The following is an 18,066-nucleotide window of genomic DNA, read 5'->3' as shown; positions in this document are numbered from 1 at the left end:
TATCTAGAACGTATAAAGAACTTTCAAAACTCATTCATAAGAAAACAACCCACTTTTAAAAATGGGCAAGGTGGGGCGCGGTGGCTCACGCCTGTAATCCCGGCACTTTGGGAGGCCGAGGCGGGCAGGTCACAAGGTCATGAGATCTAGACCATCCTGGCGAACACAGTGAAACCCCATCTATACTAAAAATACAAAAAAATTTGCTGGGCGTGGTGGTGGGCACCTGTAGTCCCAGCTACTCAGGAGGCTGAGGCAGGAGAATGGCGTGAACCTGGGAGGCGGAGCTTGCAGTGAGCAGAGATCAGGCCACTGCACTCCAGTCTGGGCGACAGAGGGAGACTCCATCTCAAAAATAAAAATAAAAATAAAAATAAAAATTAAAAAAATGGGCAAAACATTTGAACAGGTGCTTCACCAAACAAGATATAGGGATATCAAACAACTACATAAAAAGATGTTCACCCTCAATAGTTATAAGAGACATGCAACTGAAAACCACAATGAAATACCACTACACACCTATTGGAATGGCTAACATTACAAAGACTGACTGTACCAACTCTTGGCAAAAATGTTGAGCACCTGGAACTCTCATATAGTGCTAGTAAAAATGTAAAGCAGTACCACGCCTTTGGAAAACATTTGACAGTTTCTTAGAAAGTCAAACAAATGTTTCCCATATGATCCAGCCATCCTAGTCCTATTTACTCAAGAGAAGAAAAGCATGTGTACATACAAAGACTTGCACATGACTGTTCATAGCACTTTTATTTGTAATAGACAAAAACAATGACCCAAATGTTCATTGACAGGTAAATGGATAAACAAATTATGAAATGCCAGTTTTAATTAAAGGGAATGAACTGTTGATCCTAAGCAACAAAATGAACGAATCTCAAAATAATCATGTGAGTGACAGAAGTCAGACAAAAAAGGCACATACTATATGATTTCATTTCTATAAAACTCTAAAAAATGACATTTGTTAGAAGAAAAGAAGTGAGAGTAGGGAGGAGTGAGAAGGAGGGATTACCAAGGGGCAAGAGGAAATTTTGGGGGGTGTGGATATGTCTGCTACCTTAAGTTCATGAATATGATATATGATTCCATGATAGTTTCCTGGACTTATTTATTTATTCATACACACGCATATATACATATATACAAATATATATTAAAGCTGATCAAATGGTACACTTTACATATAATGCAGTTTATTATATGTCAATAGCTCCACACATCTATTAAAAAAAAAAGGGCCGGGCACGGTGGCTCACGCCTGTGGTCCCAGCACTTTAGGAGCCCAAGGCAGGTGGATCACAAGGTCAGGAGATCGAGACCATCCTGGCTAACACGGTGAAACCCTGTCTCTACTAATAAAACAATAAATTAGCTGGGCGTGGTGGCGGGCACCTGTAGTCCTAGCTACTTGGGAGGCTGACGCAGGAGAATGGTGTGAACCCAGGAGATGGAGCTTGCAGTGAGCCGAGATCCCGCCACTGCACTCCAGCTGAGGCAACAGAGCGAGACTCCATCTCAAAAAAAGAAAAAGAAAAAGAAAAAAAAGGGTCAGAACCTTCTTCTGTCTCCCAGGCCTTGAAAATCTAGTCCAGTCCATTGTATTTATCCCAGGAGTCTATTCTGCCTTTTACATTCAACTCCAGCAAGGAGGAAATGGCTGAAAATTAAGCAATTTCCCTGTGAAAACTTTCAGTCTGTTTGTGGAGGGAGCTAAATAAACTCTACAGATAAAGAAGCAGGCAGAGCCCCTTGTGAAGACCACTGATCTAACATGGCTTCAGCCTCTTCTCTCTTACCCTCTGTCCCCTGGCTAGACCTGCAGTCTTTGCTGAGCATCTGTGGCTTTCTCAAGAGCAGCGGAAAACAAAACAGCAGAAGTGCTTCTACTTGAATTTCCAAATAAAGTGGAAGCCCTGCATGAGCTCGGCTGTCTCCCATTTGGATGAAGCCCAAGGATGCCTTAATCTCAGGGCTAGACATAGCTTTTTGTCTCAAAGATTTTCCATTAGACCAACGGACAGTAAGTACATCCATAAAGGAGGAAATGGTGGAGTATATTCTAAAGGCAAAGGGAAAAGACCACCACAAGGAGAACAGAGAAAATACTTCTTATCTGCCTGACTCTGTGAGAGTTTCCAGGCCACTCTCCTCCCTCCAGAATGGTTCCATAAAAGCCTTTATAAACAGATGGGAATTATCCAGTCCTTAAATATTTCCAGGAAGATTTCCCGGATATCCAAGGTAATTCTAGCAGCTTAGTAACTGCTACAATCAGAAAGTCTGTAGATCAAACTTAAATCCCTTCTAAGGGTTCTAAGCTAATTTTCCCCTTAATCTGGGCTCAGGAGAGACAGAGAACAGCTGGTCTCTCTTTCCACACCACACCAGTGGCAAACCTGAAAGCAGCCGCTAAGTCATCCAGATTTCCGTTGAATCTCTCCTGCAGCACAGAGTTAGGAAACGGAAAGGCCAGAAAGCATCTCCAGGACCCATTCACATCTCTTTATTCACCCAGGCTTCAGCGGGAGGTATCCTCCATATGCAGCAGTACCCCCAAGTCCCAGTGATCAACTCGGAGCTGGTGATGTCTGATAAAGGCAAAGAGATAGGTGGGTCTCTTCAAACTGCAGAGATGCAGGAGGACTGGGGATTAGTGTCTGATGTGGGTGCAGTCTTGTGGGACAGACCCCTTAAACTGTGGGGTCCACGCTAACTCTGGATAATGTCAGAATTGAATTGACTTATAGGATACACATTCGGTGTCAGAAAAAAAGACACTGCGATATTTAACAACCAATTTTCCGGGTTGGTGTAGGGGCCAGCCCTGATTTGTAGCATCTGCCTATTTCTGTGGTGTCAATATTCCCACCTACCAACAATCTATTGGCTCTCACCAAGAAAGAGATTGAGTGGCTGATGTTTCCGGGAAAGGGAATCTGCATCCCTAGTACTGTTTGCACAGGTGTTAGTAGCTGATACCACTTTAGAACGTATCCCCTCAATCCTAAACGTACAGAGCAGGACCCGTTATCAAATGACTTAGTGCTTGGGGGGAAAGGCGGGGTTTCACAGGGGGGTCTCACCAGTTCTTCATGCCTGTGCCTCTTCTACACACCCCATGACCAGGGCAGGCCCTCGAGTGGGAGCAGGAGACAAGGCAGACACAAGGACCCTGATGGTGAGGAACAGAGATGCTGAGCTGTGTCTCACCGGGCTCCTCTCACCACCCCCTGCTCAGGAAGGAAGCACTTAGCACAGGAGCCAAACCCAGCCAGAAATGAGACTTGTCCCTGTTCCATATGAGGGTATTATTTATTTCTTTGACACATAGTGAAGTTAGGGGGCTTTGGACAAATACCACCCCTTCTCTGATAGGCCTCTTGCTCTGGAGGATAAGAACATAAATTCCAAGGCCAGAGTGCCTGAGTTAGCTGTATGACTCTGGCAAATTTCTTAAGCTCTCTGAACTTCATTTTCCTCATCTGTAAAAGGAAGGGCCAGGGTAGCAACTTACGTGTGTCAGCTATTCCTTATTTATTTAGAGAAGGAGTCTCACTCTGTTGTCCAGGCTGAAGTGCAGTGGCATGATCTCAGCTCACAGCAACTTCTGACTCCTGGATGCAAGCAATTCTCCTGCCTCAGTTCCCCAAGTAGCTGTGATTATAGGTGTGTGCCACCAAGCCCAGCTAATGTTTTTTATTATTTTTAGTAGAGATGGGGTTTTATCATGTTGGCCCGGTTGGTCTTGAACCCCTGACCTCAAGTGGTCCACCTGCCTCAGCCTCCCAAAGTGCTGGTATTACAGGCATGAGCCACCGCACCCAGCCTGTCAGCTATTATTATTATTATTGGAATCAAATTGGCTTCCTCCACCCCAGATTATATTCTACAAAACAAACGAATAAAAAAGCAAACAAACAAACAAAACAAAAAAAAATTACATGAAGACAAATGACCACGAGGCCCCAAAATCTACCCTTGACTCCCCCAGCTGGACAGGACTCCTGGGCTGATCTTCCCTACCCCAGGCCAGTGGATATGCCCCACCAACCATATAAAGGGGCAGGTGGATGGAGGTGCATTGGACTGCCTTTGAAACAGGCCGTCTTTCCGTTCTGCAGCCTGCTGTAGCTTCTGCCATGCTCCATCCAGCATCCCTGCTCCTCAGATTAGGTCCAATTTTCTTGTTCTAGCCTCAAGGGAGACAGGGAACAGCTGTCTCCTACCTCTGTGAAATAACTCTTCCAGGTCTGGACAACTATTATTAAACAGCCCCCTTCACACTTCTCTTGCTCTATTATAAGATACATTAAAAGCCTTGATAATGATTTGAGGTCTCTGTGAGATGGTTGCTGTTCACCCTAATTCCTTCAATAATTAGTGGTTGTAAACCACTTTGAAGATAAAAAGCATTTTATAAGAACTAAGTCCTATTATGATTAGCTTTCCAATATTTCCTTGCTGAAGCCAGTAAGAACATCAAAGCTAAACATAGCCACAGCATGGTAGCTGGTGGTTAATTAGATGTATTTCAAGGCGTCTGGTATATATTAAAGAAACTGCTGCAAAATTTATCAACATTAAAAAAGTGTCTGCTTTCTTCCCAGGAACAAGCTTTTTTTAAAGGCTGTCAGTGCTGATGCCTGCAAGACAAGCGCCTGAAGAGGACAAATTGCTCATGTATCCCCTGCGCCTGGAAGAAAGAGAGAGATATAATAATAACACCTGGCTTGGTATAACATCCTTTCTTATCGTCGTCTCTACAATTCTATGTATACCAGATCTCCTTTTGTTTTGTTTTTGCAATTATGCTGTAATATAAGCAAGTAAAGTAACACTATCCCCACTTTATAGATAAGGACGCTGCACACGACGATGAATTTTAGAAGCAGATCAGTGTGGTGTACCTGGACAAAGTCAGGGCTGCAGATCTGTTATCAAGGTGGTGTTATCGATGCTCCACTCAGACACCCTTGAATACTTTTTGTGGACCCTCCCTCAGCATCTGTGTGCTTTTGCTTCTAACTCTCTGAACCTGTAACTCTTAGAAGGTGGACCCCTGAGCTATTGACCCACTTTGTCCACATGGACAGAGCCAGAAGTGCCTGGATATTTTCCCCAGCCCTCTAAAGAGCCCTTATCCAAAGACTGACAGGCGTGGAATTATGAAAGCCCAGTACTCTTGCCTCCAGTGGGGACAAACTCTGAGTTGTGATTTACACTCTAGAACACTTTTGTGGGGACAGAGGCTGGAACTTTGCTGAGATCTCACTCTGTGTGGCTTCCTCCTCTCTCCCATCCTGCTTCCCCATCCCTTATCTGTTCTCCTGGGAGCATTTTCTTAATAAATTGCCTGAATATGAATCTTCCTCTCAGGGTTGGCTTTCTGGAAGCCCAATCTAAGATAATTCTCTTGACCCAACATTAATGACGACATTTTGTATTTTTATTAGGCGATACATTCTCCCAGATTCCCTTAGTTCCAAACCTTCCCTTTCGAGTCTCCAGACCTAAATATCTGTGTTTTCTTTGTCTGCTCCTATGCCCTTAACTCTTAGCTCTCTATTCTCAAAGCCTCTCTTTCTCTTGGATTATGATGTTCCAACTCTTTCTGGAAAAATTGTTGCAATTTCTCCAGCTATGTGGAAGGCACTGAACCAGGGAGCTGCTGTGGGAGATACAGAAATATATTTACAACTATGGTCTTTCACAATGCACTAACAGTCTAGCAGGGGACAACATACAAACAGCAGAGGTAGACGAGGTGAGAAGAGCCACGTGTGTGTGTGCAATAAAAACTGTAGGCACAAACAACTCTCAGGGTGGTCCCCAAAAATAAAACTACTCTCCAGTCATTCTCTACACCATACAATTCTGACTCATTTTACTTAATTTTTGAAGCCGAAGCTTCTCTCAAATGTTTGAGAAAATGAAAGTCAGCTATGGTAGAGATAATCCAAATGAGTGGATAATCCAATAAAGAGGAGCTTTTATTTAAATCTGCTTTGCATTATTCTTTACAGTAGCACCACAGGAAGCTGTTTCAGAAAAAGTTAAGTAATTTATTGCAGGAAAACAGCTAATTAATGACAGAGCATGAATTTAATCTTAAGTCGGCCTGACTCTTTACAACCTCAGTTTCTGGCCGGGCGCAGTGGCTTACGCCTATAATCCCAGAACTTTGGGAGGCTGAGGTGGGTGGATCACCTGAGGTCAGGAGTTCGCGGCCAGCCTGGTCAACATGGTGAAACCCTGTCTCTACTAAAACTACAAAATTAGCCGGGCATGGTGGTGCAAGCCTGTAATTTCAGTTACTCAGAAGCCTGAGGCAGGAGAATCACTTCAACCCGGGAGGAGGAGGTTGCAGTGAGCCAAGATTGTGCCACTGCACTCTGGCCTGGGTGACAGAGCGAGACTCTGTCTCAAAAAAAAAGTTAAAAAGTAAATAAAACCTTGGTTTCTTTATCTGTAAAATGAGGCTAATGATTCTTGCAGAATTGTTGTTAAACAAAAATAATGCACCCAACATATCGAAAATACCTGATACAATATGGACTACCTGGTAGGTGGTGGTTATTATTATCGTTCCCAGATTTATAACGTGATTGAACCAGAGGTATTTTGCAAGCACATTTTAAAGGCTTCTAATGTGTACTACTAAACTGCTTTCCAGAAAACGGTTAAGCAAAGCCCTAAGAAGACTGCTAGGAAGATCTGTCTAAAATGAGACCTGATCATGCCTCCCCACTGTTTTCAGTATCAATCTTAAACACATGGGACCACTACTACTTCTTTAGAGTAATCGCCCTCTTCTCCTACCACATTCACTTCCTTCCAAATTATTTCCTGTTCTCTCAGCTCTTTTGTGCCTTGGCATCTTCCAATATATAGCTCAGTCATCTGGCATGCCCTTTCCGTTTGTCTGTGCTAAGTCTTACCGGTATTTAATATCTCACTCTATTCCAGCTGATATAACAAAATATCATAGACTGGATGGCCTATAAACAATAGACATTTATTTCTCCCAGTTCTGGAGGCTGGAAGTCTGAGATCAGGTGCCAGCATGGTTGGGTTCTGGTGAGGGCCCTCTTCTGAGTTGCAGACTGCAACTTCTCATACTGTTCTCACATGGTAAGGAAGATGGGAAGTTGGCCAGGTGCAATGGCTCACACCTGTAATCCCAGCACTTTGGGAGGCCAAGGCGGGTGGATCACGAGGTCAAGAGATCCAGACCATCCTGGCCAACATGGTGAAACTCCGACTCTACTAAAAACACAAAAATTAGCTGGGCATGGTGATGCGTGCCTGTAATCCCAGCTACTTGGGAGGCTAAGGCAGGAGAATCACTTGAACCCGGGAGGCGGAGGTTGCAGTGAGCCAAGATCGTGTCACTGCACTCTAGCCTGGCGACAGAGCGAGATTCCACCTCAAAAAAAAAAAAAAAAAAGGAAGTTTACTAGGGCCTCTTTTATCAGGGCACTAATCCCATTAGAGTCCTCAAAGGCCCCATTTCCTACTCTCATCCACTTGGGAGGTTAAGTTTCAACATAATGAGTTTTAAAGTGACATAGTTATTCAGTCCATAGCATTCCAACCCTGATTTTCCCAACTCATGTCCTTCTCACATGCAAAATACACTCATTCCATTCCAACAGCCTCAAAAGTCTCAACTCGTTCTAGCATAAACTCAAAGACAGAAAGTCCAAAATCTCATGTAAATATCATGTAAATCAGATACAGCTGAGACTCGGTATCATTCATTCTAAGACAAATTCCTCACCAGCTGTGAACCTGTGAAATCAAACAGGTTACGTGCTTCCAAAATACAATGATGGGACAGGGGCATGACAGGTGTTCCCATCTCTAAAGGGATAGGCTGAGAATGTTCCAAATCTTTACGTTCTCTGCTTTTGACTCGCAATGTCATCTTAAGTCATAGTCCTCCTCTCAAATTTTACTATAAGTGGTCAAGAGAAACTAGGCCACTCCTTTAAACTTTGCTTAGATATTTCCTCAGTCAAATATCCAATTTCATCACTCTCAGGTTCTACCTTCTACAAAGGACTGATGTAAGCACAACTCAGCCAAGTTCTTTGCCACTTTATAACAAGGCTGGCCTTTCCTCTAGTGTCTAATAATAAGTTCTTCATTTTCATCTGAGACCTCATCAGAAAGGCTTTTATCACACATATTCCTACCAATGTAGGATGACTTACATCTTGTTTAAGATTGAGGCCTTCTCTACAGCTCTTCTGTTCTCCTTCTGAGCCTTCACCAGAACCACCTTTAAAAGTCAGTTCATGGCGGCCGGGCGCGGTGGCTCACGCCTGTAATCCCAGCACTTTGGGAGGCCAAGGTGGGCGGATCAAAGGTCAGGAGATCGAGACCACAGTGAAACCCCGTCTCTACCGAAAATACAAAAAATTAGCCAGGCGTGGTGGCGGGCGCCTGTAGTCCCAGCTACTCGGGAGGCTGAGGCAGGAGAATGGCACAAACCCGGGAGGCAGAGCTTGCAGTGAGCCAAGATTGCACCACTGCACTCCAGCCTGGGTGACAGAGCAAGACTCCGACTCAGAAAAAAAAAAAAAAAAAAAAAAAAAAGTCAGTTCATGGCAATGTAGGCTTTTTCTAGCATGTACCTCAAAATTCTTCCAGCCTCTACCTATTACCCATTCCATAGCCACATCCACATTTTCAGGGATTTATTACACTGGCACCCCACTCTTGGTAACAAATTCAGGATTAGAGTTTAACATACAAGATGTTATACTGAGGTGGAGTAAAAGGCCATCCAAAGGGCTAAATTTCGACATTTTCTCCAAGCCATAGTCTTGTATGAATCACTATGAGTTTGGATAGCACATTATTCTCATGGATTTTAGTGGCTGGTAGAAAATGAGAGGAAAACAAAGACAAAAATGAATCTAGCCTGCAGAGATAACCCCACTTGGTATCTTAGCCAAGAGTTCCCAATTATTTCCCCATCAAACCTCTAGTCTTCATTCCCTCTCCCTTCCCTATTCTTGTCCCGTCTCAACCCCATCTGTCAAGAGGCTAGCAGGAACATAGTACCATAGAAAGGTTCAGGCATCAAAAATAAAGTTCAAGTGTGAACTTCGCCACCCTGTGACCTTGGGAAGTTGGCCACTTCTTTTGTTTTTTAAAGTGGGGTAACAGTTTCCTCCCTGCGTATCTGTATTAGGTCATTCTTGCATTGCTATAAAGAAATACCTGAGACTGGATAATTTAAGAAGAAAACAAGTTTAATCGGTATATGGTTCTGCAGGCTAAGCAAGCATGGTGCCAATATCTGCTTGGCTACTGGGGAGGCCCCAGGGAGCTCTTACTCACAGCAGAAGGTGAAGCAGGAGCTTGCACGTCACATGGCAAAGCAGGAGCAACAGAGAGAGACAGAGAGTTGGGGGTGAGGTGCCACACACTTTTAAATGACCAGATATCATGAGAACTCACTCACTATGGTAAATACAGCACCAAGCCATGAGCGATGGTGCTAAGCCATTCATGAGGATTCACCCCCATCAGCCAATCACCAGGCCCACCTCCAAAACCAGGGATTACAATTCAACATGAGATGTGGGCAGTGATAAATACCCAAACTATTACTATATCACTATCCCACGGGAAGTAGCTCAAATGAGACAGCAGATGTGAAAGTGAACAGTGATGCTATACACCAATGCAAACAGACCCTCCTCATTGCCAAGGGAGGCTAGAGGGAAATGAGGATTGGACAGGCTCCACAGTGGAACTGGCTCTGTGAGGGACCAGTGGCTGAGGAGCAGCTCTTTGCAGAGAGAGGCTAGTAAAGGTTCCAGACCCTTGTGCCCACATGTAAAAGAGCTGGGCAAAGTGGCGACCCCTCTCTCCCAGAGGCCTCCCTTAAATGAACTTAAGCGATACCCCAACAAGGTGGAATAGCCCCTCTGTCATCTGGTATTTTTAAAACTGTCCTCAAGAAGGCTGACGAACTCTGTTTCTCAAATCTAAGGGCCCGCTGCTGATCCTCATGACTATTAAAAAACAGCTACAATAGTGCTAACAAGGCAGGGCCTGGAGTTGGGGTCTGGGGTGGGGGCAGATCTAGTACTCTGCAGCCTGTCGCCTTTTGTTCGCTCACTCACCTTGCAGCTCCTGGCTCCTCAAAGGACCTGCAACTCTTCACACCTGGAGGGTACTTTGGCCACTGGTGACTTGAATTCCACCTGGGAAATACACAAGAGATGCATCACACCTTGTTTTCCACTGAGGCTTACAACAGAAGTGGCTTTATGGGAATTTTGGGAAAACAAGGGAAACATCCCTCCTGCCGCATTGCAGTGTTCTGGAAGAAAACAGGCCTAACTCATCCTCTTCCAGGTTCTGGAGAAGAGGAGGGAAGATGAAGGAACAGCAGTGATAAGTCTGCTTAGTGACCCTGAATCCAGAGGTTAGGTCCAGCTTGATGGGAGCAGGCCCTTGTGCATGAGAAGGGCGTAGCCTCAGGGTTAATTGGACACTGACCCCCACAGAGCTCCCGCTCCAAGCAAGTGCTCTTGAAATTCTTTCCATCCAAATCCACAGATGCTGTCTACGCCATAGGAGCTCACCTTTGAAGATAGCAATGTAAGCACTGTGGCAAGAATCACTGCCCTCCCTAAGAAAGAAATGCAGTAGGAGGTACAAGAAAGCCTAGGGGCTACATAAGGAGGGAAAGCTGAAAGACAATGGAGGAGGGACAGGCTTTGGGACAGGGAGAGGATAGGCTTCCTTGCACAGGACAGTTTGGGAGTATTATGACTGAACCTGGAAAGCAGTTTTACAGAATGCTTTGGCCACATGTTAAGTAGCATGGTCTGAGAACGTGCTTGAAATGACTGAACGGAGCAGTAGTGATTACAAAAAGGGGATTGGGATTATCTATTGTATAACGCCAAAGCTCAAACCACAGCTAGACCTGGAAGTCCAGATGTATATCACCAAGGAATCTGGCCTCTGTGCCTCTCATATGCACAATTCATGGGAGGCAAATATTCATTAGGTGTTTCCTATCCTATATGAGGTAACACAGCGCTTGTGCTCATTCATTTTGTTCAATGAATATTCACTCTGTGCAGGCACTTTTGTTAGGTGCCAAAGGCAGCAACAGGCAAATCCTGCAAGGTATTGTCCTTGTGGAGCTTATAGTCCAGTGGCCAGTTATTTCCAGAGACAAATAAAAATATGCAGACCAAATAAGCACTTTTAGATAATGAAAAGTGCTGGAGCAAGGTAAGCCCCTCTCTAAGCCACCTGTTGGCACCCTTGTCCCCTGACCCACTGGCATTGCTACCAGGATGCTGGAAGCAAACAAATGGGGAGACTTCACTCTCTGGTGTTTTCCCAGGCAGCAGTCCTTAGCAAAGCCAGCGCAGTGGGAAACAGGAGAGGAAAGCTGCCCTGTCTTGTCCCCACTGCTGACACCTGGGAAACTCATTTAGAAAAAAATTGTTTAGACTATAAACAAGATGTGAACAGTGTTATTTCTAGACGGTAACCTTAGGAGATGATTTTTATTTTCTTCTGAATTTTCTGATATCTTTGTTATTACAATGCATTGTTTGGCATTAAGGAGAGAAAAATATTTTTTAATGAGAAGATTGGCCTAGCTAAATTAAATTAATAAGGAATACATTTGGACAAATAGGCAGGGGCCAGATCTTAGGATGATGAACAGCATCTTACCATATCTCTTTATGGTTTACAAAGCAATTTCACAAAAACATCTCCTTCAACCCTTACAAGACTTTCTTGAGGTTACATAGAAAATGCAGGAGAATGCCTGACCCTCAGGTCCCTGACTTCTAGGCCAATGTATTTTCCATTATTCCACTGCCCATCTGTAGCAGACCTTACTTCTCTTTACAGCTGAGGAATTCAGAAAGCCACAGAGCCCCAGATCTGAACTCTCTTCTCCCAACCCTTGCCATCTCCTAGAGTGACCATGCTAATTAATTCATGCATTTATTGATCTAGTCTTTACGGACCCCCTGCCAGGTTCCAGGCACTGGGTGCACGGGATATGGTGAAGCAGCAAATAGGTCTCCCAGCGGGTTGGGGGAAAGGCTTTAACAAATGAGTGAATATATGATATAAATCATGGTAACTGCAGTAAAAGGAAAGTAAAGAGTATTATCTGAGCGGCTAGTATGAAAGGGAGCTAATTTGGACTGTGGCACTAGCCCTTCACTCAACATCCCAGCAAGACGCTGTCACTGAGTACAGCCAAGGTAAGTAAGACAGCTGTTCTAAGATGGAGGCTGAGATTGCAAGAGACCAGCCTGCGTCTCAAAGGGTGTGAGTTTTTGATGCCTAGACAGCTTGCAAAGCCACATGAAAAGTTAATAAAGAATATCACACGTACTTATAGTAATGAAACAGCTCCCTTAAACCCAGTCTGGAACAAGTTACAGTTTACCAACCAGATAGGTCATCAGAGATGTCACAAGTCCACATATGATGTCCCAAGTCCACAATCATCACTGGGAGAGGTCACAGGTGGCCAGGAATGTGAAAGTAAAGGTTAAACTAAACAAAAATATGTAGCTAACAGTAAAAGGGGACTTCAAAAAGTTCATAAAAATGGAATTAAAATACGAAAATTACAAATACAAACTTGATTTCCCAACATAAGTTCCATCATGCTCAATATACTTTTTTAAGCAATGACACCAGCCATGTAGTCCATCCCTAAAGAAATGAGGGTCGTGGAAACGTAATCATGTCAATGCCGTCTTTTTTGCATTATTAACTGAAGCAAAATGAGTGCCCTTTAAATATTTAAGATTAGAAAACAAAGGGAAGTCAAAAGGTGCCAAATCAGGACTGTAAAGTGGATGCCTAATGATTTCTCACCAAACCTCTCTTGAAATTGTCCTTGTCTGAAGAGAAGAATGAGCGGGAGCATTGTCCTGGTGGAGGACTCTCTGGTGAAGCTCTCCCAGGTTTTTTTTGGGGGGTGGGGGTGGGGTGGGGGATGTTTTTCTTCTAATGCTTTGGCTTTCTCATAATAAATGCTCTCATAATAAGCAGTTGTTATTGTTCTTTGGCTTTCCAGAAAGTCAACACGCAAGACGCCTTGAGCATTCCAAAAGACCACTGCCATGACATCTGCTCTTGACTGGTCCACATTTGCTTTGATTGGACCGCTTCCACCTCTTGGTTTGATTGTGCTTTGTTTTCAGGATCATACTGAAAAAGCCCTGTTTCACCTTCTGTTACAATTCTTCAAAGAAGTCCTTCAGGGTCTTGATCCCACTTGTTTGTTTGTTTGTTTGTTTGTTGAGACGGAGTCTGGCTCTGTCCCCCAGGCTGGAGTGCAGTGGCCGGATCTCAGCTCACTTGTTTGAAAGTTCCATTGAAAGCTCTGCTCTTGTCTGCAGCTGGCCCGGGCAGAAGGGTTTTGTCACCCATTGAGTGGAAGGAAAGTTTGCTCAAGTTTAATTTTTCAGTCGACATTATGTAAGCTAAAGCAGCTTAGATGTCTATGGTGTTGGTTACTGTTAGTTCTGTAAAACACTGGTCCTTTGTAGTTAGGGCACAAACAAAATGAACCTTTTCTTTGCAAATTGATGCGGATGGCTGCTATGGGCTTCGTCTTCGACATCCTCTCATCCCTTCTTAAAATGAGCTGTCCATTTGTGAACGCTGATTTCTTTGGGGCATCGTCCCCATGAACTTCTTGTAAAGCATCAATAATTTCACAATTCTCCTGCCCGAGCTTCTCTACAAATTTGATGTTTGTTTTTGCTTCAATTTTAGCAGAATTTGTGTTGCTTTGATAGGGGCTCTTTTCCAACTGATGTCTTATCCTTCTTACTGACTCAAACTAGATCCTGTTCAGATGTTATACCAAGTTAGTATGCGTTTATTTTGGTGCTAAAACCATTTTGAAATCCTTGTATTTTTTTCAATAATATGCATTTTCCATGAACTTTTGGAAGACCTTTTGTATAAGGCAGGACACTTCAGTGCCTAAGTGGATGGCACAGGCGTTCAATGCCACAGGACTGTAGATGGGGAGAGGACAGGAGCTGAAATGTCAGGAAAGGCTTCTGTGGAGCGAGTGGGATTTAAACTGGGCTTAGAGAGCCAATGGGATTTGGATGCTCCTCAGGGTAATCCCATTTAGCAAGGCCACAAGCAATGCCCAGGAAACCCACAGCAGTTGGTGGGCTTTCTCTTCCAGATGCTGGTGGCTGGCTTCCTGGCCTCTCGCCTGTCCTGGGACTTGAGAGTGGGTCTCTACCCCCTCCATCACGTCTGCTGGTTTCTAAGTGTCTCTCTAACAATGCTCTGAAGACCCAGGAGTGCTGCTGGCCACCAACGTTGAACATGAAGACTGATTTCAGCACTGGGCAAGCTGGCAAATGCTAAACACACCTGGTTAATTAGCTCGTCTGCACATTGGGCTTTTACTGCAATATATCCATATGCAAAACTCAAATACTTCCAGGTGCTGGGACCCAGTGGGGACAGAACATTCAAGTCAGGTTATGTTCTCAGCTGCCATTTGATATTGCAGGCACCACCACTGCGATCTGGGCTAGGGTAAGCTCCCTGGACATACCACCAACTGAGCGGTAACAACAGCAATAACCATAAAATGATGAGAGCACACTTTTACATGATGCTGCAGAGTATACAAAGGATTTCGTAATTTATGCCTATCAATTATGAGTCAACATCTTATTTGTAATACACCTACATCATTATATGGCTTTCAAAGATTATGCTATTTTATTTGTCATAAGAACATGCCAGCAGTTATAGATCCTGGTTGACAGCTGTGGCGGGCTGGGCCTAGGGATGCCAGATGTCTCCCATATACTCCTCCATGTGACACTTAGTCACCCTCAATGACACCTCCATCTCCAAAGCATTCCAACTCACTGGTGTGGCCTTTGAATGGATGAAGAGAGCCTTAGATGAGGCTCAGGATCCCGTGCTCAGTTCCCATGTGACTCTAGATGGATCTCATTCTGTCTTAAGAACACCAGGCTTTGGTTTTAGACAGCCCTGGGTTCAAGTCCCAGCCCTGCCACTGCCTACCTGTGATCCTCAGGAAGTTATCTATCTTCTCTGGGCCGATTTCTTCTGTGTTAAACGTGGACGATAATAGCACCTCTCTCATAAAGTTGTGGTGAAGATAATAAGACACACAGCACGTATAAAGTGCTTAGCACAGGGTATGACCCATACTTAGTGCTTTAAGTGCTAATTATATCATTACTATTATCATGACAGGGGGACAGTACAGTGCTGTTCCCTCGCCTGAACCCACAGACTAGGCCAGGACCCGGGGGCGTGAACACCCTTCCTCTTTCTGCATGAGCTCAGCACGCTCCAGTGGGTGGGACCGACGGCCCTAGGCGAAGGCACCTTTGGGGAGCAGGCAGCATTCTCTCTCAAGCAGCCGGGCTTGCAGGGACACTCTGCCCCCAGTTTCCATGCCTTGGGGGGATGGCAGAGTCTTGATCCCGAGCCATAGACCTGTACTGTCCAACAGAGTAGCCGCAAGCCACATATGAAGGTAAGCACTTGAACTGTGGACAGTCTAAAGTGAGATGTAAGAGCAGAAGAGATTTCAAAGACGGAGTTCAAAAGAAAGGAGAGTAAAAGATCTCGTTAATAATTTTTAGAGTGACTGCATGCTGAAATGATAATATGTTGCATGTATTAGGTTAAGTAAAATGTTATTACAACGAATTTCATCTGTTTCTTTTACTTTTTTGAAAAAATGTGGCCAAAATGGAAAATTCTACATGTGGCTCATGTTGTATTTCTAATGTGCAGCGCCGGTCTGGAGTGTAAGCTCCAAGAAGGCACGTGTCTCTTTGGTTCCCAGCTGTATCCCTGGCATCCAGAACAGCATCTGAATGAACAAGTGAGCCAGTGAGTGTGTGAGGCTGGAGGAGAGTTTACAAGAAGCTGGAGGTCCTACTTGAGCAGACACGAACAACTCCTGGACTCCTTGAGTGAGGGTTGAAAGCAGGAATAACACAGGCTCCTTTCCAAAAAGCTCAGGGTGGGGAGACTGGGACCAGGTCAGGAGGGGAATTTGCTCAGGAGGCCACAGGTTAAAGCAAAGCAGAGCACCCAAGAGAAAATGTTTTGGGGGAATTAACACAGCAGATGTTATGACTAACACAGCCTTGGTTATGTGCAGACGAGGAAATGGAGGCTGGAGTCCAACCAAGCACATCTCAAACCCATGCTCTTTCTCTTGAATCCCTTACCTCCCACAGGTGATGTAGAGGTGCAGAAAGAAAACCAGACTTTGGATTTTTTTTTTTTTTTAAAGCATATTCCCCCATGTCACCGCTGATGTCCTAACCTCGGGCAAGTCACTTGGCCTCCTTGGGCCTCAGGCTCCTCTTGTCCTCATCCATAGTAGGTAAACCACCAGATCCTGTCCATTTCATTTCTTTCTAATGGTGTGCAGAGATAGGAAATCCTATCCCAGAATGTAGTCTCCAAGGCTGAGCCCTGCATAGTTCCTCTCCTCTCTTTCATGCTCCACAAGAGGCTCTCTGACTGAGGTTTCTCTGCATCGCCCAAATCAATGATTTGTTTAAGGGTTCTCTTTGATTTAACTTGGTTTTAGATGCTTTTCATCAGAAGCCAAATCGTGCAGACTCTTTCCTTGATCTTGTAATGAAATTCCCTCTGAGATATTTCATACTAGAAACAGCCTCTGCCATACCATATTCTCTTTCAAGAAAAAAGACATCTAAATAACAAACATCCTGCCATATCCAAATAAAAATCTCAGATTGTGAATGGACTTGCCTCTCTCATATCCGCTTTCATTGTCCTGTTGCCATTCATACCAATGAATTTCCTACATTTTTTATAAAACCGGAAGGCGGCCAGGTGCAGTGGGTCACGCCTATAATCCCAACACTTTGGAAGGCTGAGGCAGGTGGATCACCTGAGGTCAGGAGCTCAAGACCAGCCTGGCCAACATGGTGAAACCCCGTCTCTACTAAAAATACAAAACATTAGCCGGGCATGGTGGCGGGCGCCTGTAATCCCAGTTACTGGGGAAGCTGAGGCAGGAGAATCGCTTGAACCCAGGAGGCAGAAGTTGCAGTGAGCCGAGATCATGTCATTGCAATCCAGTCCGGGCAACAAGAATGAAACTCTATCTCAAAAAAGAAAAGAAAAGAAAAAGACAAAAAGAAACAAATAAAAATGGAAGGTACTTAATACACCACGAGCCTCTTGTGCCTGCCACAAGTCTCGACAGGATCTTGATGCTGTAACATTTTCTGCTGCGTTAATCCCTCAAAACATTCTCTGTCTTGTGCTCTGCTTTGCATTGACCTGTGGCGTGCTGAGTGAATGCCCCTCCTGACCTGGTCCCAGCTTCCCCACCCTGAGCTTTCTGGAAAAGAGCCTGTGTTATTCCCACTTCCAACCCTCGCTCAAGAGCCTCTTACAATTTAATCTAACCAGAGTATTTTAGAGCCAAACCTGACTTCTCAGAGAAGAAAATCTCACCCACTCCCACCCAGGTGAAACACCAACATTATTTTCTATCAGAAGGGATAAAGACAGATTTGCCAGGATCAACTGTGTCATTCTAAAGCAAGACAAAGTTGAATCACGGCGGGCAGAGCTGCTTTCCAACACAGCCCCATGCAGGATGCAGAACTCACTTAATTACTCGCCTGTGGCTCAGCCACTTGTTGAATTATGACAGATTTTTAGTCCCTTCCCTCACCCACCCCGCACAGTGGCTGACCGGCCAGCGCTTTCTAGTGCTCATGAGAATGCCTGAGTTTTAAATGAGCAGCACGCACCAGGACAGCAAAGCTGCTTTCTCAAAAATGATGACATGCAGAGCTCCAAAGCCAAACAAATTCACCTAGTGGCTCTATCCAGCTAACATTTACAGAGTGACTCCCAGTACAAGATGCTGTGTTAGGAACAGGGGTACAAAGCAAGTGAGGCCAGGCATGAGGGCTCACACCTGTCATCTCAGCACTTTGGGAGGCCGAG

The 18,066-nt window shown here is 44.6% G+C and overlaps 1 protein-coding gene across 6 annotated transcripts in view; it reads right to left on the bottom strand.

Annotated features, from left to right (window-relative positions):
- LOC105484140 (calcium release activated channel regulator 2A) overlaps window positions 1–18,066 on the bottom strand; it is a 209,418-nt gene that overhangs the window by 89,100 nt on the left and 102,252 nt on the right. For 5 of the 6 annotated variants that reach the window (XM_071072351.1, XM_011745470.3, XM_011745469.3 and 2 more), the window contains one exon: window positions 10,167–10,247. The gene's annotated coding sequence lies outside the window, so the exon portion shown is untranslated. Of the gene's footprint in view, window positions 1–2,420; window positions 3,197–10,166; window positions 10,248–18,066 lie in introns of all 6 variants that reach the window. The other variant, XM_071072352.1, reaches the window with a different exon arrangement.

Source organism: Macaca nemestrina, chromosome 10 (assembly GCF_043159975.1).
Source record: "Macaca nemestrina isolate mMacNem1 chromosome 10, mMacNem.hap1, whole genome shotgun sequence".
NCBI classification, from domain to species: domain Eukaryota; kingdom Metazoa; phylum Chordata; class Mammalia; order Primates; family Cercopithecidae; genus Macaca; species Macaca nemestrina.
This window is presented reverse-complemented; position numbering and strand designations above follow the sequence as displayed.